The following is a 24,838-nucleotide window of genomic DNA, read 5'->3' on the forward strand; positions in this document are numbered from 1 at the left end:
AGCAGGGAGGGAGGGTTTCCTGATAGCACAGTGTGAATTCTGGGTTGTTAGTCATGGAATGCAAGACCTTGACTTAAGTTTTTTCTCTGTTCCATATTGCTTCTAAGTCACCCACTGGTCAGATAGGTCTCATTTCAACAATTATATCAATGCTAGGCAAAGTCAAGAACAAAGGATGGGAGTTTGGCCCCAAGAGAAAGAAGACAGGATCAATAGGAGATACAATTGAAAGCTAGATGAGATGTTTCATGGACTTGTCTTTTAACCTCGGGACAAGGGCTTGCCCAAGATAACCAAGCTCCCCTCTGGTCTTTATAGCTACTGCAGGAAATGCTTTCCTTCCACACGTGCCTCCATGATGTCTTTAATTTCCTCGCATGGAGGCTTTTTCACCGTGGATGTGACAGGGAGGTAAGCGTGTTCTAGTCAATGGTTCATGAGATGAATATTTCTCATGGGTAAATATTGGCAGCTAACAAGAAGACATCAAAAGTAGCCAAACTTATTCAGATAAACAAACAATACAGGTGGCACACGTGGTAGAGAAAGCAGCAGAGACATATAAGAAAAATAACCAAAACTGAGTACTACACTTCAGAAGATGGCTCTGGCAAAGTGCTCTCTCCTCCTCTCCCCCTCCTCTCTCTCCTTCTTTCTCTCTCTCCCCTCCCCACAAGGAGCAGCCCAGGTCAGTCAGCTGTCAGAATACTCATCTGAAAATTCTATAGGGCAAGTCAGTGTGACTTGTATTCTGAATATCCCAACGTTTGGATGTAATTTTCAGAAGAAACAGATTCTTTATTATTATTCAATTCAACATGCCAGTTTGTAAGTACAATGCATTGTGATCAACACCAACCCTTCCATTGTTCTCTCCCATCTCCCCCAACCCCACTCCCATCTCCTCAATTTACCTGGATCTACTTGCACATCTGTACCTTGAGTACTTGCTTTCAAAATTACTTCTTCCCCAAACTCCAGACTTAGCTCTTCTCCACAAGTCTACGGGGCACCGCAAATTCAATGTCCCAAATGAGCCATCTCCCCTCTCTCTCCCACCATGGTACCACCATCTCTCAGAGTAAATCAGGTAGCCTTGAGTTTGAAAGCTCAGCCCTGCCCCTTACTGGCCCACTGAAGTCTGCATCTTTCTTTCCCAATCTGCAAAGTGGTTTCTTCTTCAAGGAAGAATGCGAAAACAATAGAAAAATCGACAAAGCATGTATGTCAGCAACTGTCTATTGAAAACATGAAATCAAAACATGAATTCAAATAGTGTTATTGTTATTATATTCTATAATAATCATTTTCTAATGTGTAAAAATGATTAACTGAAGCAGTCACCAGACCTACTTTAATTCACTTTTTATGTGTGCATGCTTCTCCTTGGGCTTGACTCAGACTTCGTCTCTTGTTTAGTTTCTTTTTGTTTTTTTGCTCAAGGCTGTCAGCCTCTACCACTTGAGCCACAGATCCATTTCTGGCTTTTGTTGATTATTAGGAGATAAGAGTTTCTTGGATTTGTCCACCTAGGTTGACTTCAAACAGTGGTCCTCAGATCTCAGCCATGTGTGTAGCTAGGATTACAGCTGTACAAACCTACCACCTGGCTCTATTTCAACTCTTAAGAGATCATAATACAATATCAAAATTTGTCTGATGCTGTCTCCTGCCTATAGTACTAAGAACCAGACATACCCATATGCCCTCTGCCCCCTGTGTTTCTGTGATTGGGCTGTTCATTTACCTAAATGGCTTATATTTATTTTCCCCTAAATCACATGAGTTTTCCAACATCAAGTCACCTGTGAAAGTTTCCTCTATTCTCAACTAGAAGTAATCTCACCTCTAACTGAACTCCTATTATAATATACATAGGGAACATGATGTTTGGCAAGAATGTTCAAAGATACTCCTCCTTCCTGACCATTAGACTTAAGCCTATTGAAGTCAAGTGCTAGATCTAATTCTCCTTCATTTTCTCTTATTGACAGTCAAATTCCTTTGGCCTAGAAAGAATCTATCAACATGATTTGAATGACTGACTAAATGAATGCAAGATTTTCCATGCATCCTATGAAGGTATAGGCAAGGTATATGCAGCCTTGGTAGCCTAGTTCAGAAGCTTCAGTGTCTTCTATCTACATCTATCCAGGACTTAATAAATCAATCCCCTATTTTAAAATAGCATTTTGTCCATATAAGTTCACTATGAGTCTAAAAATCTTTTAAGAATTAGAAAAGAGAAGAATTGAGCAGAGGGATAAAGCCCATGCAATTTCCAGAATGTTCCTGAATGAATATGAACTCAATGAATATGCCCAGAACATGGGAAGAAATACACACATGAAATAAAATTGACTCCCTAAAATTACAATCCATCTTTACAAATGAATACAACCTTCAGCTGCTTGGTCAAGGTTGGTGGATTAGGATTTCTATCTTTGGTGCTCTAAATGGGTTAGTGGAGAATTGTTTCCACCACAGTGCATCTATTTCTCTGAATACAAGAGATCTGGGGCAGAGGTATGAAAGCTTTTAAACAGGTTGCATGTGAGCTGAGCAGGTGTATCATTCATCTTAGGGTTCCAAGGTGGATCCTAGGTGGTACCATTGTTGTTTAGCTACAAATCTAAGGAAACAAGATGAAAAAGGGCCAATTGTATGGGAAAGAAGAATAATGGGATTTGGGGTGCTCACTTTGCTCCTAGATATCTTAGTTTATGAAGTCACTCTTTGAGTTTCATTTTTCTTCTATCTATAAAAAGAAGAGGTTTAGGCTAGATTAGCAGAACCACTTAGCAATGGTAGTGTCAGAAGATTAATTCTAAAAATACTAATACTCAGGGTTCACTCTCGGTCAGACATCAATGACTTCCAAATTGAAAATCACTGAGTAAGATAATCATCCTGTGATCATCCCTTTTATTTCTAACAATCTTTATTTCTATAGGAGACTCTATTTCTAGAAACAAGGAAGCTCCCTTTATTATCACATAGGATAATCCGAGAGAAGAATCATCCAGTGAAATCAATCATAATTGTGATTGATAAATGATATTTGAGACATACAAAAAACACCGGTCATGTTTTTGGCTCACAATTGTCTATAAACCCATGTTTTCTGATGCATCTGCAATATACAATGTCCACGCTTCTACACTTGGCCATCCCAACTTCTGAATTAATAAAGGGCTTAGGCAAGAGACTGAGACTGCAGTCAACAGCAACAAATGGAAGTCTCTTTATATGGTTGAGCAGCTCCTCCTGCCAAAAGCAGATTGGGTGACAATCTGCATGGACTCTTTTCTATACATTTCTCCTTTTCAAGTCCAGATTCTTCCAGCAATATCATAACAATTTTACTTCCCTTTTAGTATAAGTTTATCATATTAACTACTAACTTTTGGGGGAAATGGTGGGATTTGTATCTCCATTAAAAATAAGACAGCTGAGAAGCTAACAATAACTAGCACATACTAGGTGTTTGATGAAAAATTACTTAAGTAAGGCTATGCTTAGGATTAGCCTGAAGGTGAGGAGGAAAGCTGAGGATAGAATTAGGGAATAAGACTGGTTGTGATAGTTCCCTTTATGTTTTAACTTGACTGGACTGTAGAGTACCTAGATATTTGGACAAATATTTTTTCAGGTTATTTCTGTGAAGCTAGTTTTGGATAAGGTTAACATTTAAATGACAGACTGAATGAAGTAGAGTAAGTTCCCTAATGTTGACAGTCCTTATCCAATTAGTTAAAAACCTAAAAATAGGACTAAAGGGCTTCTCCCAACTAAAGAAGAATATTTTTTTTTGCCTAATCATTTTTGAATGGAAACATTGCCTTTCCTGGATCGGAAGCTTTTCAGCCTTGGGATAGAAAGTATTTCAGCAGTTCTCTTAGGTCTTTAGCTTTGCAGATCATTCTGAATATCTAGAAACTTCCAAAATCACATGAGATAATCTCTCTCTCCCATTTGTATTTGCTGGGTCTGTTCCTTCAAGCAACTCTGACTAATAAAGTTAGAATAGAGTTGGAAATAGTGTTAAGAGTTATAGCTTGTTGTAAGATTGGGCTAGATTTGGGGTACAGAAGGGAAGTAGAACTAAAGATAGAATTGTGGTTGGTTTGGGCCTAGGATTTTGCTCACGTGAGGGGGACAGTAGGGAAGGAGCCAAAAGCTCTGAACCTATTCCTATTGTTGATGTGATCCTGTAACCAGATGACAGACCTGGTTATGGGCAGACCAAGTATTATTTTTGCCTTATTTACATAAAATAACAGCAATCATTATTCCATTCCCTTATTTAATCTTTTAAAAGGATAATTACTATTGCCTTATTTAATCATAGACTTTCCTGCCTGGGCTGGCTTTGAACCACGATCCTCAGATTTTAGCCTTCTGAGTAGCTAGGATTACATGCGTGAGCCACTGGCACCCAGCTCATATATAATTTTTTTAAGCAAAATCAGAATGAGATTAAAAAAAGGGGCTCAATGTGTCCAAACTCTTAAGAAGAAGACTTGATGCTTGAACTCTGGTCATTTTATGACACAGTACTGAAGCAGAGAACTGGTTACAGACCCCAGGGGACAAATCACTCCCAGGGCTCAGGAAATGCCCTGGCAGTGGAGAAGTTGAAAAGGAAGATATACCATTGGCACTCATGAGTTCTGTGGGTTTGAGTTCAGCTCCCTTTCAAATATACTACTTGCCTTCGGAAGGAGCCTCTGTCTTCCCTGGTCCAAACAGTCTCTATCCTTTCTGTCTACCTTCTGCTCTGTGACATCAGCAATGTTATTTCCTTCCTTCAGCCCAGCTCCTTTGGGACCAACCTAAAGATGCAATATATATATATATATATATATATATATATATACATATATATATATATATATATATATATCTCCCCTCTTTCAAAAGCCTCTTTCCAGAGACACATAAAAGCTGGATTCATTAGATATCAGTTCCCAAGTAGAAGCCTGTATTAAAGAGGCTTCTATCGATCTTTTCAACAAAGCTGGGAAAATACTTCACTTCCTCTGGGATTTCTGTCCCCTCGTGTAGTCAGGCTGGCTTTTCCTCCCAGCTTTGCTTTGCCAACCAGCTGGGCACCCTTCTTTTTCTACCCCCTATGGTTTGCTTCATCACAAACACACTTCGAATTTGAACAGTTCTTTTATCAGCAGATCTGTAGGTCTCACGGGGGAAATGACAGGTTGTGCGATTCCTACTTCCTCGCTGGAGCAAAAGGAAAGTGTGCTAACTTACATCAAGTGCATTTAGAGAAAGCCACATCAGCTCTGATCCGGAAGCACGGCCTCTGTGGGCTAGGAACACTTCTGCCTGCAGTGGAACCCCAGAGGTGACTGCACCTTGCCCTGAACCAAATCCTCTCCTCTCTGGTGCTTTTAAGAATAATTTTCTCGGGCTGGGAAGGTGGCTCAGTGGTAGAGCGCATGCCTTGCATGCATGAGGCCCTGGGTTCGATTCCTCAGCACCACATAAGCAAAAAGAAAAAAGCCAGAAGTGGCGCTGTGGCTCAAGTGGTAGAGCTAGCCTTGAGCTGAAGAGCTGAGGGACAGCGCCCAGGCCCAGAGTTCAGGCCCCATGACCGGACCCAAAAAAAAAAAAAAAAAAGAATAATTTTCTCTTCCAAGATTGACTTTCCTTCTGAAATTGTCAGGCATTCTGAGGTCCCGCCAAAAGTATCAGACTTGGAAGTTGGACATATTGGTTATTGTTGAAGCTTCCAGTTTTCTGGCAGGACTTTGCACTTTTCTGGGTCTCAGGTCTGTGATGGGATTCAGGATACATGATCCCAAGATACAGTGCCTGCCTTGGTGTAGTGAATATTTTGTGCTGAAGGCATTGGAGAAAACTTAGCTATTATCACCTTCTTCTGAAGGACAGATGGAGTCTCTATCCCCAAGGAAAGGAACCTCCTTGTCTGCAAAGGGACATGAGCATGCCTCACTACCATCCTCAATGTCAACACCTGAAATACTGGTTCTAACTGGTGCCATCTTGGCATCTTGATAGGGACTTTCCAAAAACTCCTACAGGTGAAATTCACTCTCCATCCCTCCCTCCAGGTGTAAGAGCACCTGAATTCCTAGAAGCAGATGGGACAGGGACTTGCACAATAGGTGGCTGCACCTGCCAGATCTACACCATGAACTCGTGACACTCTGAACTCTCAAGCCCCCTGTGACCCTGCCCCCCGACCTCGATCCTACGATGCCCCTCCACCTCTGCCGCCATTGCCCCATGCCTCCTGCTTCCTGACTCCCCTCAGGTCACTGACGTCCCTCTTCAACTCTCCAGTAGAATTGATCTGGTTTGTTGAGACTGTTTTTCTGCTCTTCACTCTACTGCACTCTTGGTTCACTTTCCTAACAGTATTAAGTGAATCAGAGGCTGCAAGATTGTGGAGGACGTGAGTCTTCCAGCAGTCACCAGCATTCTAACACAGAGTCACGATTTGATCTCTCAAAATGTAGCCTCTGGGTGCCTCCCAATGGAATTCCCATATAACACACCTATCTCTTACTCCCTGGCCGATATCACCTTACTCCATGGATAACCACACTTCATCATCCACAGGAAAACAAAACAACACTTTAGGTCTTCATTTCTTTATGAAGACGCGAGAGTCACATGTGACTTAGATCATATGAACAAATACAGTCTTCCCGGGATTACTTTTGTTAAAGGGGCTCCAGCCATGAACTTGGAAGAGTAGAAGGAACGGGGAATTTTCTTCTCTACCTGTGTGATTCATAGATGGCAGGGTCCTTCAAGTGCCAGTTCCTAGCTTCAGGTAGGAATAAAATTATAAACCCACAGGTTTATAAGAAAAATAAGAAGTATCTAGAACAACAGCAGATGTGAGATGTGTAGGGGGACCCCACACTGAGGATACCCAGTGCTAGGAAGAACACCCAAATCCTACCTCCAAGGGCTTTCCAGTTTGTTCTGATTTTCCCTCTGTTTCCACTCTGGCCTGGCCTTTGCAGAGACATTGAACTTGAAGTAAGTAAATGAGCTGTTCAGGGAAATGAGATGTAGCAGAGAGGCCCTTGTGCTCCCCAGGAGGATTCATTTGTTCCTCGAGGCAGGTAATGCTGCCTTCCTGGCTGCCCGTGACCACTGATGAGCACACGTCACTTCTTGGAACAGCCCAGGAAGTGCCACTTCTGGAGCTGCCAGGAATCAGGTGGCCAGGCCACTCATGTGGTACGTATTTATAACGTCTTGGGGCCTTGACAATGGGCCAAATGTTACATTCACTGCTAATTTTCTATTAATTAGGCGCTGCAGTTCCTCAGCGAAATGAATAACCAGCCAGACAGGAGCCCTGAAGTTCAAAAATGGCACAATACTAGGTTGCAAATAGAAGCTGGGTGGAGGAGGAGGAGCTGAGTTAAGAGGGGGAAATGTGAGGGGAAGGGGTTGCTTCAGGAATAACAAAATTGTTATTCATCGACCTTAGAAAGCCTTTATTAGACTACTGCAAGTATCTTGAACACTTACTGACCCCTCACTGTAAGAAGAGGCTGAAGGATTATGGGAACTCTAGTCACAGCAGGCAACAGGGTCCCGCTGGTCTCCCAGACAATATTTCTCCAGCCATGGCCTCAGGACAATTGTGCCAGTATCATCTGTTCAATCTCTGGACCCTGAATGTCTGGTACTCCTCCCTCATCTCACTTGGATACTGAAATTTGGGAAACTGCCTCAGGACAACCTTAAGAGATCAAAGGACCACAGCTAAAATTTAGAAATACTACTCTTTTTAATATATTAGGGTAGGGGGGCAGACGGTACTGGGAATTGAACCTAAAGCCTAACACCTAAGAAGCAAGTGTTCTACCACTTGAGCCATGCCCCTAGCCTTCTGTTATTATTCTGCTTTTGAGACCACTTTTGTATATTAGCTTCACATTCAAGATCCTCTCCTGCCTCTGCCTCCCAGGTATGAGGAATTATAATATGTACCATCATGCTTGGCCTCTAGAAATCTTAACTAGTTGCCAAGTCTTCCGAGTACTTCCTCTTTTCTCATCTTTATGACATAGTAAGAGAAAGAGGCTCTGTTTAACTACAGATGAGACAACTGAGACCCAAGAAATAAATGCTTGAGTAAACCAAAGATCTAGGAACTGAAAGAAACAGGACTGGCCTCATTCTTGGCAGAGTAGATATTGGTCTATTTATGAGTCATCTTCTTTCAGCCCAATTAAACCACTGTAATAACCTTCTTTGGAAACTTGAGTCTCTAGTTCAGGCTAGTCCCCAGAAAGCTGGACCAGTCCAGATGAGTCAAGGATGGGAGAAAAAGAACAACCAATGGTCCAACTTGTCCCCAACAGCATTTCAGGCTGTTAAGAACACAGAATTGACATCAAGTTGCCTCTTTCTAAATCTACACTCTGTGTTCTGTTTTGGTAATTTTGGTGTGTCAGTTGTACAATGATAACGAGAGTAGTAGCCACAGAACAATTGTAAGAAAGGTAGAGGTTCTCATTGTAGTACTGGGTGGACCTGCGATCAATCGCAGACACTGTACTTCTCTTATGGAGTTGAAGCACATCTAATGAGTCAAACACGGGTGATTCAAACACCACCAACTCAGGATGCCTCATTCTGCTGAACCTCAAAGTAATACCTGAATCATCAGCCCAGATACTTTGTTTTTCCTCTAGGGGTGTTTCGAATTACAGAGACTGATTCCTTGATAAATGCTTTATAGGACATTTCCTCTAGCAATATGAATGTCCTGCCATAAATAATTCAACTAAACTGGTTACTGAAAGAAATGATCAAAACCCACAGTGGGAGGATGATACGAACTTAAATATTTTGCTTTGTTCTGACAGTGTGTTCAGATACTTCCTGGTCTCCTCTGGAGAGACAAAAGGGTGATGAAGGAGTACAGTCCCTGCTATTGAAGTTTTGCATGGAAGATGTAAACGGGCAAGGCAGACTGGGAACCAAGGCTGAACATAAATTCAACAGAAACCTTGATATTAGCAAAGGAAGACTTGAAATAAACTTTTCTGAAGGACGCCCCCTACAGGCCTTATCTTGCAACAACATAGAAACCAAACAACTGGCTGCTTTACAAAAATGGAGAAGAGAAAATGAAGGAGAAAGGAACCCCCAAACAGAGACGGGAACTTCCTGCATATGACCCCTGGAGAGGCCTCATACTTAGCTTCAAAGAGGAGCCTTGAGATCATTCAAGAATCTCCAAGGGGGGCTGGGAAGGTGGCTCAGGGATAGAGCACTTGCCTTGCATGCATGAGGCCTTGGGTTCAATTCCTCAGCACCACATAAGCAGAAAAAGCTGGAAGTGGTGCCGTGGCTCAAGTGGTAGAGCACTAACCTTGAGGTGAAGAGCTCAAGGACAGTTCTCAGGCCCAGAGTTCAGGCCCCACGACCAAAAAAAAAAAAAAAAAAGAATCTCCAAGGGATATACAAATCTCCACCTATATCAATATCTATCACCTTTCCTGAAAGTCACTTACCATGGTCTAGCTCAAGGCAAAACTTGCACATAAGCTTGTTTATGTATTGATGCCCCTAGGGGGAAAAGCATTTTCTTAAGCATAAAGCCTTCCTTCAGCTGCTAGAATCCCATATTTACCCATTACAATACAGTATACCCATGCTAATAGACCTAATTTATTGCTCTGATAAAGTGGGTGTGAAAGGCTCTTAAGAATAAACACAAAGCCAGGTGCAGGTGGCTCACATCTGTAATCCAAGGTGTTCAGAAGGCTGAGATCTGAGGATCCCAATTGGAAACCAGCCCAGCCAGAAAGTCTGTGAGACTCTTATCTCTAGTTAACCACTAAAACGTTGTGACCCAAGTGTAGAGCACTAGCCTTGAGTGAAAAAGCTAAGGGAGAACACAACCAGGCCCTGAGTTCAAGCCCAAGTACTGGTACAAAAATATGTAAATAGATGAACACAATTTATTACTTGCTGTAATGGCAAATAACTCTCCCCCTGCAGAGGTAGGGAGCAATCAAGAGATCTTGGCAAACATATTAAATGTTTGCAAGCAAGAATCAGCCATAACTAAGGCTTCTGTGCTTAAAAGAATTAGTTCGTCTTTGTTGGTCTTTACTCCTACTTATCAAAATTTTCGCTTTTCTATTGACTTCCTAATTCCAATATAGGGGCATACTCAAGCCTACTGGAAGAATCATAGATCATTACAAATTCTACATTGATAAAGACCTGGTATTCCAAAGACAAAGCTACTGGAAATTCCCAAATAATAGGCAAGGAGAGCAACTGCTTGGGAGCAGGTTTTTTGTGTGTGTTTTTCTTTTTTCTTTGTTTGTTTTTGTTTTTTGCTTCATGCTTGGGAATTTGAGTAGAGGGATTGTGTTTTGTTTGGAAGATGACCCCTTTGTAACAAGGTTCAGGGATATTTTCTTCTCCATATCTTTCTTGAGGAGGACTGAGCAGTGTTTCAGGACATCAGATCCCATAGTAATGATGCTGGGGCTTAGATACCAAGGGCTGTATCCAGATCCTTTGTAATCAGTACAATGACTGATCAGTCTACATATCTTGAGAACTCCAATACTTCTTAAGAATTCAAGGGCAAACTGAAGATAATCTACTCCTCCAAAGTCCTAGTGCCTCTAGCATTGTGCTGGGCATGTGGGCCACAGTGGAAATTAACAATCAGAACCACATTAAAATGCAAAGTCTTAGCTAGTTGGTTTGTCGAGTCATATATTCTTTTCTAAAAAAACACAAAAGGGAAGAAAAAAGTAGGGAAGGGAAGGGAAGGGAAGGGAAGGGAGGGGAAGGGAAGGGAAGGGAGAAAGGAAGGAGTAAAGGAAGAAAGGAAAAACACTATTGTCCTCTAATCTACTTCAGAACACAGAAAACTAAATGTGTGTCTCTACCAGATGATGCAAAATCTACACATTGAAGAGACTATTACATACATGCTGATAATATGGAATTCTCAAATGTGACAAAACAGACACAATTTAGAAGAGCCACAAGTTCATCTAACAATCTCAACAATGGTTATATAATAGTAACATGAGTTCTGCAAGGGGTTTCAAAGACAGAACATGATCATCTGTTGAGGTACCAGGAAGGTTACCTGGGGAAGCATTATATAATCCAAGTCCTGAAGAATGAAAAGAAGGAAGCCAAGAAAGAAAGGCAGAAGTGCAAGTAGCACAAGGGTCGGAGCTTCACACCTTTGCTTTTATACAGCATGACATTATGGTTATGATCCGTGAACAAACTGGGAAGAAGGCAAGGCTACCTGTTGATCTAGGATGCAGATGCAAAAACTGAAACACAAAATAAACAGCACCAAGCCCCTGTTCCACTACAGCATGAAATTAACATACCACAGTAAAAAAATAACTCTGGTACATTGGTTGTTTTAATAGTTGCAAATATAATGTGACTTTAAGAAAAGAAACTGGACTAAAAAAGCTCAAATCAGAAAATTTAATTCATCTAGTACCCAGAGATGACCTCTGAAAAATGTTCGTGTTTCTCTAGGGATGCAGGGATGGATACACTTAAAAATCTACAGTACTTTATAGAAGGAGAGAGACATTTTTGTACTTTCAAGTAACAATCAACCTACCTCTCTATGTGTTTAGTGTATCTGTATTTTCTTACTATATCCATGTTTTAAATGCTTTTTTAGGGACATAGGTTTATGGCTGAAGCATACTCCTATTATGTAACATACTAGGCATCACAATTGAACTATTTAAATCCTTCTTGTGTCAACAAGGAGGTGTTTTAACTGGTCATTCTTGTGATCCTACTTCCCCAGAAGAATGCTTACAACTGGAGAGGAAGCTGGTTCCCAAGCTGTACTATTCACACACTTCCATGGATTTTTTTTTAAAAAAAAATTATTTTATTGTAAAGATGCTGTACAGAGGAGTTACAGTTACATGAGTAAGGTAATGAGTACATTTCTTGTCAAGCATTTTACTCCCTCCTTTGTTTTTGTCCTACTATCCCTTCCCTCTCCTATTCCCTATTTTTGTTGGGTTCTATGGCTTGAACTCAGAGTCTGGGTGCTGTCCTAGACAACACTTTGAGTTTTTGTGCTCAAGGCTAGTGCTCTACCACTTTGAACCACAGCTCCACTTCTGGGTTTTTTGGTGGTTAATTGGAGATAAGAGTCTCATGGACTTTCCTGCCTCAGCTGGCTTTGAATTGTGATTCTCAGATCTCAGCCTCCTGATTAGCTGGATCACAGGCATGAGCCACCAGTGCCTAGCTCACAGCCATGTTTTATACCTGCTGTCATAAGTCACGAGCAGTGAGTCTTCAACCCTGGAAGTAAAGGTTTGTCCCCCCATGTAAACGTTCATAAGCCCAGGCCTAGATGTTTTGCCAACCCTCATGGACTAAGTCAGTGCCCATCAGGTTGTGTGGAAGCTGAGACTTTGGCCATGTGTGCTCCCTCACAGGTAAGCAATCAATGCTCTATTAGCATTGCCCAGATGCACAGGGCAATTCTCAATTGAAGTGGGTCCTATGCACACATGAACTTGAAGTTCATAGTTGTTCGGTGAGCACAGCTATTCTTAATCTAGTTACTTGTTCTCCCTTTGCCTCCACACTCTTCTTCCAGCCTTACTCTGAAGCCACGCATTTACTCCCAAATGCAACTTGGTTGATGGTACCACATGGTAAGCCATGTGAAGACTTCTTGTGAGGTCGAAAATGTTCACATTAATTTCATGGTGACCCATATCAGTAATATGATGAGAAAGGCAGATAAATTTTTATTGCATCCCTCTCACTAACATCCTCTTGTCATTTTTTATTAATAATCATTTCTCAAACATCTGACACTCACATGCAAAGGTGCAAATGCCGAGCTATAAACCAATGTGGACTCTTCTCTATTACATTTCCTATATAAAGGTTGTGAAAATTTAACTGATTCATCCACATTGTGTGATATTTAAGATATCCTAGGTTTTATGATTTTATAGTGGCAAAACATTTGCAATTTGCAAAACGTCAAGCTAATCCATCAAAATACTGTACACATGTTCAGTTTCCCTATCTCTCTGCATAGACTCTCATGTCAACCTAGGACGAATGACCTTTATTTATTTATTTGCTAATTTACAAATGTGTTAATTTACAAAAGCATAAGTGAATACTCTGCACCCACAAGCATTCCTCCTTTCCATCAAAATCCATATCTTAGAACAGAGCCTGGTGGCTCCCATCTGTAACCCTCTCTACTCAGTAGGCAGAGATTGGGAGGGTCATAGTTTGAGGCCAGCATGGGCGAATGTTAGGACAAATCCATCTCAACAAATGAGCTGGCTGTGGTACATGCCTTGTTATCTGAGTTATGCAAAATGTAAAATGAGAGGAGTGACGTTCAGACCAATCCAGGCCAAAAAAAAAAAGCAAAACAAGACTCAATATGAAAACATAGCATAAGCAAAAATGGTCTGTATCATGGCTCAAGGGGTAGAATACCTGCCTAGCCAGTGTGGGACACTGAGTTTAAGTTCCAGAACCACTACAAAACAGCATACCTCAGTATAATTGTTAGTCAAGGCTTTACCTTGCTCATGTACTATTTCCTTGTAAGGTACACTGATACCTGTCTCCAGGCCTATATGGGATTTCTTGCCACATCTGCCCACAAATTACAGCCTGGACTCACAGATCTTTCCTTTCTTTCCTAGGAGCATGCAAACCTTGGCTGGAAATATGGAAATATATTCTCCTTTCTCATACCTCCTTCTGGAACTTACATCTGCAACTTATGGATGCTTCCTATCTCAGGCAGGATGGGCACAGGAAACACTGATGGATAATGGTTTGGGAGCTATAAATCTACCAACATCAATGAAATAACCACTTTTTTTCTTTCTTTCTTTCTTTCTTTCTTTCTTTCTTTCTTTCTTTCTTTCTTTCTTTCTTTCTTTCTTTCTTTCTTTTACCTTTCTTTCCTCCCTCCTCCTCCTCCTCCTCCTCCTCCTCCTCCTCCTCCTCCTCCTCCTCCTCCTCCTCCTCCTCCTCCTCCTCCTCCTCCTCCTCCTCCTCCTCCTCCTCCTCCTCCTCCTCCTCCTCCTCCTCCTCCTCCTCCTCCTCCTCCTCCTCCTCCTCCTCCTCCTCCTCCTCCTCCTCCTCCTCCTCCTCCTCCTCCTCCTCCTCCTCCTCCTCCTCCTCCTCCTCCTCCTCCTCCTCCTCCTCCTCCTCCTCCTCCTCCTCCTCCTCCTCCTCCTCCTCTTTTCTAGCTGATACTGGAGTTTGAACTCAGAGCCTTGCACTCTGGCTTAAATTTTTCACTCAAGGCTCCACTTGAGTCATACCTCCACTTCTGGCTTTTTTGGTTATTAATTGAAGGCAAAAGTCTCATGAACTTGCCTCAGGCAAGCAGCTAGGATTCTAGGTGTGAGCCACCAGCACCTGCCTCTGACTTCATTTCTAACACATAAAATCCTCCAGACATAAAGCAAACTCAAGGACATAGGTGTGAAGAGTTAGTTAAATTCTCAATTAATGCTAACGTCCCACTAGATGAAAACATCCTGGTATCTCTTCCTAGGCTTTTGCCTGAGGCATACAAATATTCATCTTCGTGATGAACCCTCACACTAACAAATATATCGCATCAAAACTGCAAGGTCCTTAGCTAAAAGAATGTCCAGATTCAAGATGAAAATGTTAAATGCCTTCTGTTCATACATTTCTATGGTGACCTAAATAAGTATTTTTCTCAAATTTCTTCATTCTATAAACATTTACTGAACACCAAACACCATCTTTTGGCCAATCAGTTATTGTGCAGGTTACTGGGGATACAAACATAAGTAAGTCTGTCTAGTGGTATAGCCAGAGACACATGTAATAAAGAAAGCAATGTGGCAAAGAGAAGCAATGAGGAGAGTGAGATATGCAGGGTGTTATGTGTTATGTGTAGCCTAAGAGCATTTACAGAAGCTTCTAGAAGGTCATGTCTTTGAGGCATTTTCCAGTACCAGAAGGAATAAATTAAGCAAGGGAAGTCAGTATGGGGAATCTGGGAAGCCCCATTTCAATCACAGGGAATAGAAAATAGCATGGAAAACTGGAGCATAGTGTACAGATAAAGGAAACTTCAGTTGGGCAGCAGAACACGATGGAGTTGCACAGGCAGGCAGAGAGCCTTGCAGGCCAACATAAAAGAGTGGAAAAATATCCTGTCACTGAGAAGCAATAATGACTTCAAGCCAGGAGCTGGTACGGTTATCTTTGCATGTCAGGATGGGGGCTGCTGGATGGAGTCTGTTTGAGTCCACTGGTGGGAAGATCAGTTACCAAGGCTGTAGCAGAGCCTCAAGTAAGAGATGATTTGAGCCTGTTTCCTGATCAGTCTATTTGTCCAAATGAGGCCTTTGTCTTTCAGCAACAAATCACTTGTCACTCATCCAGTAGAATTGCAAATCCTACCCTTTGACCAAAACTCAACTGGAGAAAACTTGCCTATTTCACAAGACTACTGGTGTCTCTGAAGAACAGGACTCAGCTGCAAAGGCTGAAATAGTAGTTTCCCCAACTGCCTGCCGTGGTCCTCACCATGACCAAGTAAACAGAAGCAACAGTTTACATCTGGACCAGACACCCCCAAGGGAGTGTAATTCAGCCCTGGGTCAGAAGCTGGTGACGCACATTAGTTATTACTAGACGACCCACAATCCAGCAATAAAATATAATATTGTCACGTTCAATATGTACTAAAAGTGATTTACCAGAGCTCATAGAGAGTGACTCAGAAAACAATTTGATTACAAAACACAAGATAAATCCCCTTCATTTGAAGGGTAAATTATCCTGCCCGACAAGGCTAGATCAATTTGACAGTTAAAAATCAGGGTACCCATGCTGTCTACCCAACTCATAGTGAAGTGTGGTTTATTAAAATGTTAGGTAGTCCCTCCTTATCTTCCCATAGTAATTACCCTTTCTTCATTCAGGACACATTGGAGGCTCCAGGCCCCCCGTAAAGTCATCTTTTAAACAAAAACACAAACAACAAAACAAAATACTACCTTTGCCAGGCTCATGTCTCTAATCCTAGTTCAAAGCCAGACTGGGCATCAAAGTTCATGAAACTCTTATCTCCAATAAACTACCAAAAAAGCTAGAAATGAAGCTGTGGCTCAAGTGGAAGACTGCTAGCCTTGAGCAAAAGGAGTCAGGGACAGTGCCCGGCCCCAAGTTCAAGCCCCACACTGGCACCAACTAAAATAAAAAACAAAACAAACAACAACAAAAACAAAAAACCCCACTGGTCATCATGGCAAATGTCTTTAGTTCAAATGCAGCACTCAAACAGACAAGTAAAGATTCAACTTCCCATGAGATAATCTTGTGTATTAATGGTCTGGAATTAATGTATCCACGATAGTTTCCAACCATGACTGATAAGAATTCTTCCCCTTCCAACATACACAAACCACTCTGCCAACACAACTAAAATTCTAATCACCTTCTCCTTGAATCTGAATTGGCCGTGGCATTTGCTTTGCCCATAAAACAATGGTGTGCCAAGCTTAGGCTTAAGAGTTGCTGTAATAGAATAGCATAGACTGGGTGGCTTAAACAACACTCACTCCCCAAGGTTTGGGAAGGGAGAAACTCAAGAACAGGGTCATATTCTTAAAAAGAGCTCACTTTCTGGCTAAATGTCCACCTGGCCATAAAGCGTTCCTTGTTCGAGAGAAAGGGAAGAAGAGAAAATAGGAGAGAGGAGGAGAGGAAATAAGACAGAGGAGGGGAGGAAATCAGAGAGGAGAGGAGGGGGAGGGACAGGAAGGGGAAGAGAGAGGAGATTTCTCTTTTCATTGGATACTGGTATCATCATGAGAAATCTCCTCTTACATTGATCTGATTAAACCTCCCAAAGTCTCTGCTTCCAAACATGATCACACTGAACTTCAACATGAAGTTGGAGAAGAAACAACCATTCAGACCACAGCAGTGGGAGGCTTTTAGGAAGAGTGGAATCTAGTCACGTTGCTGAGGTCATAATATGTTATCTACAGGCTTCATTACTTCTTTGAAACTTGACCCTAGTATATTTCAGAAACACACACACACACACACACACACACTAAAAGTCTCTGAGCCACTGACCTCAAACACTATATTGAGTATTATGGGTATTCTGTGAGGATCCTCTTCAAGGTGTATGGATACTCTAATCACTGAAAGGATTCCCTGCTACTGCTTGATACCGGCAGCCTTCCCTGGGTATTGGCCTTGACCAATAATAGGGCTCACTTTACCTGGACATACCTAGGAGGTCACACCCAAGGACAGTGAGCAACTGAGCAACTGAGACAGCCCCCTTGCCTCAGTGCAGAACAATTGGCGTTATCAATTACTCTCTAAGCTTCCACATAGCACCAGGCTGGAGCCCCATGCCACATCTAAACTAACCACACCTTAGCTTAACTGCCCCTGCCTCCCTCACTTCCTCAAAGCTCATTCTCAATAAATCACATAACCAACATGTCCTTATTTCAGCCTCTGCTTCCAGGAAGCCTGATCCAAGACAATCATCTCAACTCCTTCAAGCAGAGTTTGGGAAAAAAGGTTAAGCTGGGAGCTAGTGGCTCACATGTGTAATCCTAGCTACTCAGGAGGGGGAGATCTGAGGATCACAGTTTAAAGCCAGCCCAGGCTAAAAAGTCCCCGTGAGACTCATATCCAGTTGACTAACAGAAAACTGGAAGCAGAGCTGTGGCTCAAAGGGGTGCAGTGTTACCCTTAAGCAAAAAAGCTCAAGAACAGTACCCAGGCCCTGAGTTCAAGCCCCCACAACCGACCAAAAAAAACCATAACAAAAGACTTCTGTTTAAATAAGAGGTTGACAGTGCCTCAACTGTCTTAAGAAGTTTGTAACAGTGTGTTTATTTTCACATATTTGTGTCCATTTGCAAGGTAATAGAGAAGACTCTGGTGCTATTTTACTAATGGAAAACTTTCCTAGACTTAAGAAGGTAGCATTTAATGATAAGAATGGCATGCAAATAATGAATCTTTGTTGGTAGATACACATTCCTGAGACCTACTTTGTGTATAATGGAATAAAAATAATGTGTTAAAATTAAGAAAATAACAGGTAGAATGTCAAGATTCATCATGCAAAGCAAACAATGAGCTTCCTGTGACACCCACAGCAGGCCACCCCCTGGCAACCTCACGGCCATTTTAAAGAGTCATGGCTCATACAGGAAATCATTTCCAAATGAAACTAAAGGGGATTCGGTTCAAAAGAAAGGTCAGGCAGAATTAATGTTGGCTGATCATACCAGGAAACCAGAGGCTTGATCTATTACGGTTAAGAGGAGAAACTCAAAAAGTCATCCACTCACTAGCTGAGGTACCAGTGAGCAAATTGCTTACCAGTTTTAACTTCGGTTCCTGAGGTTAATAATTGTTCTTTCCAGAATGTTACTGTCAAGTGTGAGCAAATATTTAACTACCACATAGCAAGTGCTCAAACATTACTAGATACTATCCTGGATCACACATTTCGTTCATCAATCGGTGAAGGTTATGTTATGAAATTGTAAAACTATACCTTCAAAAACGTAAGTGCCTCAATACACCAAAAGTTATTTCTTCCTAATACTAAATACCACTGTGTGTTGGCCAGACAGTTCAGGAAGCTAGGCTAACTGTCCACCATGCTGAATGTTACCATGTACCAAACGTTCATCAGTATTTAAATGCTCTCATGTAGAAGCTACAGAGCTCATACTGACTCATGATTCATTGGCTGGGTTTGGTCAGATGGCCCCATCCAATGACAAAAGTGTCAAGAAGTATCACCCTATTATATTTCCGACAAGAAGAGAAATAGATACTGATGAGGATCACTAACCCTTAACCACACAGTGTTTAAAAATGTTACATACATTTCCCCTTTAAAACTCATAACTATGATAGGAAGTGGAGATTATCAGAAAGAAGCACTTGATGAATAGAAGTGTTAAGTAGCTAGTTAAGATCATCTCACTAGCAATTCTAGAGATTATTTCCCAAGCAGAAATAATCATAGTGAAACTGATTCTCAGCCTTGGAAAAGACATTGAAGTCCACCACTCCAACTCACATCCAATGAGGTAATCCCTTCTTCAAGTGAATCCCAGAAACACAAATCTAGATCAGCCCTCCAAAAGAGCTAGCAGAAGCTACCATGGTTCATTGCTTGAACAGAGAAGCCACAGGAACACTGCACTGGTGAGCTTCCAGTTTTACATGTATTTGTAGAGCCAATGTATAGGGCTTTCCATTACTTGATGAGATTCTCCAGATGCAGAGTTTTCTAGGGACAGGCATGCATGGGTGTGATATTTTAAACTGTAAAATCCCAAAGAGTGCTACTAGCAACATATAGATTATGAAGAAATCAGGTTTCATCTGAGTGGTCTCAAAACCTTATAATAACCTTGTGGGCAGGTATTATGATCCTCATTTTTTACAGATCAAGACAGTGAGATGAGTGATTTCATTCACTTCCAAAAAAAAAAAAAATGGTACAGCTTTTCAGAGCAGGGATTTTCCAATAGAAATAGCTGCTAACTAGGAACTGAATTCCAGAAAGAGAAGGCTGAAAAATAAGCAGAAAACCTGTACTTTTCTGTGATCTGGTGCACTGAATAAACTATTCATTTAACAATGTGCAAATAACGGGTAAATTTTACTCACCCATTATCAACAGGCTGGCCATTATGAAGTCATGGGTTGAGCTGAGAGAAAACTTCCAAATAGCAGCCCAGCTAAACCAGAGCTTATAGAACTGGGAGAATACAACTGAAACACGAATAATATTGTTGAATAATTGCCTACTACAGAACCAGCTTTTGATATTTTTATATACTATCCTTTTATTTAATGTTCACAGTTTTCTTCAGAAAGTCTTTCTGTTATCTTCATTTGCCATGTAGGAAATCTAGACTCAAAAAAAAAAAAATTAAGCAAATTAGCTCAGACAGCCCAACGAGGCAGTGTAAGATTTCTCCACCAAGCTTTCTTTCCCAGAGGCAAGGGAAGAAATCACTAAAAGGTGCTGGTAATGAGCCCCTGAATTTCTTTTTCTGGTGGTTCCATTGAATACATCATTAGACTACGTTTTAATCAAACCAGGGAGTTGGGCCTCATCATCCTTACAGAGTTTTATATCTTTCAGTTAAGGATGTTTTTCTTCAAAAGTGTAAAGATTTTCCCTTTGATTCAAGTCCAATGTTCTGATACAGCCCTCCTGACATCAGATCTTCTCACCCACATGCTGATCTTCTCACCCCATATGCTGACACCCAACCAACGCCATCTGGAGGTCCAAAGATGTTCTGGATCTCTCGATCCAGAATAAGAACTCTGGTTTAGGAATAAGGAACTGAAGGGCCATGGCGGGGAGCAGGGGGAGTAGAAACAGTTTTTTACATGTATCAAAATAATACATGTCACCCCGTTAATATGTAGAGTATATCTGTATATATCCACTAGGAGACAAATGATAAAAATAGGCTTTTAAAACTTTGAAAACCATGTAAAAGAAAAAGTCAGTTTGTGCCTTTGAGTTCCTCTAGCTATTATTTCCTATTCTTCAGGCATTGGACTCACATTGGCACACTACTGACAATACAGTAGGCCTACTGATGAGTGAGGGAAATGCAAGGCAAAGGACTTATAGATGCTGCCATTCTCAAAGGGACTATGTACCATCTAAAGGGACTACAAATATAGATCATTGCCTGAGAAGTTTCCACCAAACAATGTCATCACCTTTCTCAAAGATAAACTGAATTTCCTTGAGGATCCACTAGCTCTCCACTTCATTCTATCCTTGTATACAGTGACCTAAAGTTTTTATTTAGTTTTGTTTCTAGAGCACAATGACAACTGCAAGAATAGATAAAAGACCGAGTAGAGCCAATGACTACTCAGAAAGGAAACTCACAGCAACCTACAATGTGAAGTCTGCAGCTGTTACCTCAACGTGGTCATCACTGGGCAAAGAGGGAGTACAACCAACCTGAAAGGTGAAAACATGACGTGTTCTGTTCCTAAGGGAGCTAATGTCACACGAAACCCTGCATCAAGCTGTACCCAGTCAGCTCCTAGACCTTCTACTTAAGGAACCCTCTACATTTCCTTTTGGCTTAAGACAATTTTAGCTGGCAGCCTCCCACTTTGAGCCAACAGCTCCACTCTTGGCTTTTTTGGTGGTTTCATTGGCGATAAGAGTCTCACAGACTTTCCTGCCCAAGCTACTTTGAAACCTCAATCCTCCGATTTCAGCCTTCTCAATGGCTAGGATTACAGACGGGAACCATTAAACTTTATTTGTGGGAATCTAGAGCCCAGAAGGAAACATGACTTGCTGCAGGAGATTTAACGCATGGAGAATGAATAACACTGGTAGCAACCCCTATTTGTATGTTTAGATAGGCTGAGTGTTTGGCCAAGCTGAGTGTTTGGCCTTCTGTAGTAATCCTGTCAAAAGACAGGAATCAATGTCTAAGGGTACTTATCTTACTGCTTCCGGTATTCCAGATCTCTTAGTGAAATGACTTCTCTTATTCCTGATATTTTGTTATATATGTCTTGGAATATGCTCCCTTTGTTTATTTTTCTGTAACTCCCTCAAGATAGCCCACAGCCCACAACTCAGATCTCTCTATCCTCCTGGTCCCTTGTATAATTAACGCTGCAACTTTAGGCAAGACATTTGGTGGCCATTCATACCCATGTCTTCATCTGTAAAATAAGGATAGGGCCGTGGTGACATTATAGCAACTCAACCATGGCAGGCACAGCAGTGCCTGACACCATGGGCACTGGCTATAGCAATTCCTGTTCTTGTTATTCTTAGAATGGGCATTCTCATCCAGACTCTGAGCTCCTTGTCAGTAGACAGTATGACTTCTCTTTTTGTGTTTGTAGCTGCCAGCCCAATGTCCAGCTCTAGAAATGCTTATTGGCTAAATGAACCTTAGCAGGGACTCTGTAAAGATGTCATGAATTTATGTGTATCAATCTCCTGATGTTATGAATGAAGCTCTAATATGTTGGGGGAAGAGATTCTTAAGTCCATCCTCACTTTGATGGTTTCTGTAAACAATTTAAGTGAAAGCCTTTCAGGAACGACTCTCAAACTAGAATAGTGTTCCCATCCTACTCCACCAGACACCTTCATCCTCAGCTCAACTTACATCTTTGACTTCAGGTGTTTGTTCATCTTTCCAGAAAACAGAAGGAGAAAAGCCATCAGGATTCTCCCCTACCCCTCTTTCTTGCTTCGAGAACCATCACACCTAAATTCAGCTGCTCAGCGGCACCTCTGGGATGGAACAGGCTTGTGTTTCCACTCATAGCTGCTATCAGGCTGGCAGAGGGTTGTGAGCTGTCGACTAAGTATTCCCAGAATAAAAGCACTCTGAGCACAGATACGGCAGAAGGAGATTGGTTACAAGGAAAATGAGGGGAGGGAAGAAGTTCTGATGGAGAAAAAGATTCACTCTCAATGAAAGCGAGCATCTTCATGTGATGGATTTCTCTGCCATGTGGACTCACTATTCTCAAAGCAGTGTTAACAACGTCTTCTATTATCCCCTTGTTCTGACATAACCTTGGGAGATCAGATGTGTAAACAGGTAATTCAATTGCCTCTCTTCCCTGCCAAGCTGTTAAAAAGACACTGCTAGCATTACACACGCTTAGATCAGGTTTCCCAGAGGCTGGCAAAATAATGATGGTAAAATGAGACCTTTCAGAAGAAGGGGAGTGGTAGGGAAAACAAGTTTGTCTTTCACATAGGGTTGGTTACCATGTACTTGTTAAATACTCCCACCCCACCCCACCCTGCTGAAAAAGAAATAAAGTGACTTCACACACATGCTAAATTGGAAAGCAAAGGGCCTAATTTTTACCCATAATCATTCCTAAAAATACCAACCACACCCATCTCATTAGAAAGAAGAGAGCTGGGAACATGGGGCCTGCTTCACAAACATTCACATAGGAAGTTGTCTCATACTATACTTATTCAATCACCATCTGTTGAGTACTTTTTCCATGCTCTGCTCACCAAGGCAACAATAGTTAAGAGTCCAATGAGGCAGAATGCAGCATTAGGACAGTGGAAATGAACAAGGTGGCTCAAAAGAAATGTTGACATTAAACCAAAAGGATTTTGATGACTGGTAGGATGTATAAAGGATGCTTAGAATGACTAAGAAGCAGAAAAGAAAAAAAAGAGGCAAAGGACTCCACATCAAGTGGAGGTATACATCTGTATTCCCACCTAGTCAGAAGGCAGGTTTAGGAGGATCACAATTGGAGGCCAGCAAGACAAAACTAATGTGAGATACAGTCTGCAAAACAAACCGAAAGCAAAATGATCTGGAGCATGGCTCAAGTCTATGGTTATTGATTAGCAAAGTTCTAGGCCCAGAGTTCAATTCTCAGCACAAAAAAAAGGCAGTAAAGAGAAAGGCTACCTTGATTCCCAACTATGACTGAGTATGATATACTATTATTCATAGAGGAAGAGAACCCCGGTAGAAGAAAGCACAGTAATGATTTCATTGTGGAACTCAAAGGGTCAATGCTCAGGACTCCCAATGCCGCTCAAATCCTGACTGTAATTCCATCAACCATCTTCGGCAGCCTTATGGACCTGCTACATCTAATTTAGCTCAAACATAGGCAGGCATGGCCTGGCAAAGCACAACCCTGTATGTCTCTGCTAGAATAACAAACTCACTGTAAAAATAATTCTATCTGAGGCAAGATCACTTCAGGCTGGGAATTTTTATCGCCTGTTACTACTTTGGAGAGGTTCAGTTTAATGTCTGCTCCTCTATAGGAACCTTCACTAAGATAATCTTACCACTGTTAGCAGCTACTATCTTTGAGAACCTTTTTTTGAATGTGTCTTCCCTTAGATATGTACAATGCAGTTTAAGTAAACAGCTTTGATCATGCACTAGGTATACAATCTTAGGCAGGGTATATAAAATGCATGAGTCTCAGTTTCCTCATTTGTGAAATGGGATAAAATTCCTTTGCCTCCCAAGAAAAATAAACAAGACAATGTAACAGCACTTGCTACGTGGTAAGTAGACTCCTATGGGAAAGGAGAGTCCTACATTTGATTCTCCCAGGATGCTATGCCCTACACAGAGGATTTTTAAGCCAATATTTTTTTGGGTGAATTGAGTGAATGTGCCCTTGCCCTAGCTCCATTCAGAGCTGGAGAATATTAGTTGAGTCTATTCATGCATGCAAAACGTCTGTCCACAGTCCTTTTGACTCCCAGCTGGCCTCAGAGTTTCAGAAGTTCATCAGGTACCTAGAATCTCCTACTCCTTTCCCCCAATACCCTCTAGAAAGGCAAATTCTACCTCCAAGAAGCCTGTGTAGTTTGTAAACTACAGCCAGAGAAAAACACTCTGTAATAACAGAATATTTTAGTAGCTGAGAAAATAATAGAATACTTTATTAGGCAAGATGAAAAGGGAGACCATTCTCTCTGAAATCTTCCAGCTTCAGGTTCAAATAGGGGAAGAAAAACTAAGCATTATACAGCTACAAACAAGCAAAGCAGCCCAGTGCAAAGAATAGAGAAGATCATCCAATGACCTTCTTTATTAGTTTCCAAAAGCAAAATGTCCAGCCACTCCTCTGCATATTATTCCATCACCTGTGTGGCTGCTACTTGGCTTTTGCTATCTTTCATTTGGGATGTACATGAAGGGGTTAAAACAAATGCTTCAATTAAAATTAGTGATTT

The 24,838-nt window shown here is 41.4% G+C and overlaps 1 protein-coding gene and 1 long non-coding RNA gene across 5 annotated transcripts in view; one reads left to right on the top strand and one right to left on the bottom strand.

The window, feature by feature from the left end:
• The window catches only part of Nrxn3 (neurexin 3), a 1,519,933-nt gene that overhangs the window by 1,333,631 nt on the left and 161,464 nt on the right, over positions 1-24,838 (bottom strand). The window lies entirely within an intron of this gene.
• On the top strand, positions 1,431-21,339 carry LOC122118692. The gene is made up of 3 exons (XR_006149433.1): positions 1,431-1,446; positions 8,934-8,935; positions 21,219-21,339. It is a non-coding gene; the product is annotated as an uncharacterized LOC122118692 (long non-coding RNA).

This window comes from Dipodomys spectabilis, unplaced genomic scaffold (genome assembly GCF_019054845.1).
Source record: "Dipodomys spectabilis isolate Male_0828 unplaced genomic scaffold, ASM1905484v1 ptg000157l, whole genome shotgun sequence".
Classification (NCBI taxonomy): Eukaryota; Metazoa; Chordata; class Mammalia; order Rodentia; family Heteromyidae; genus Dipodomys; species Dipodomys spectabilis.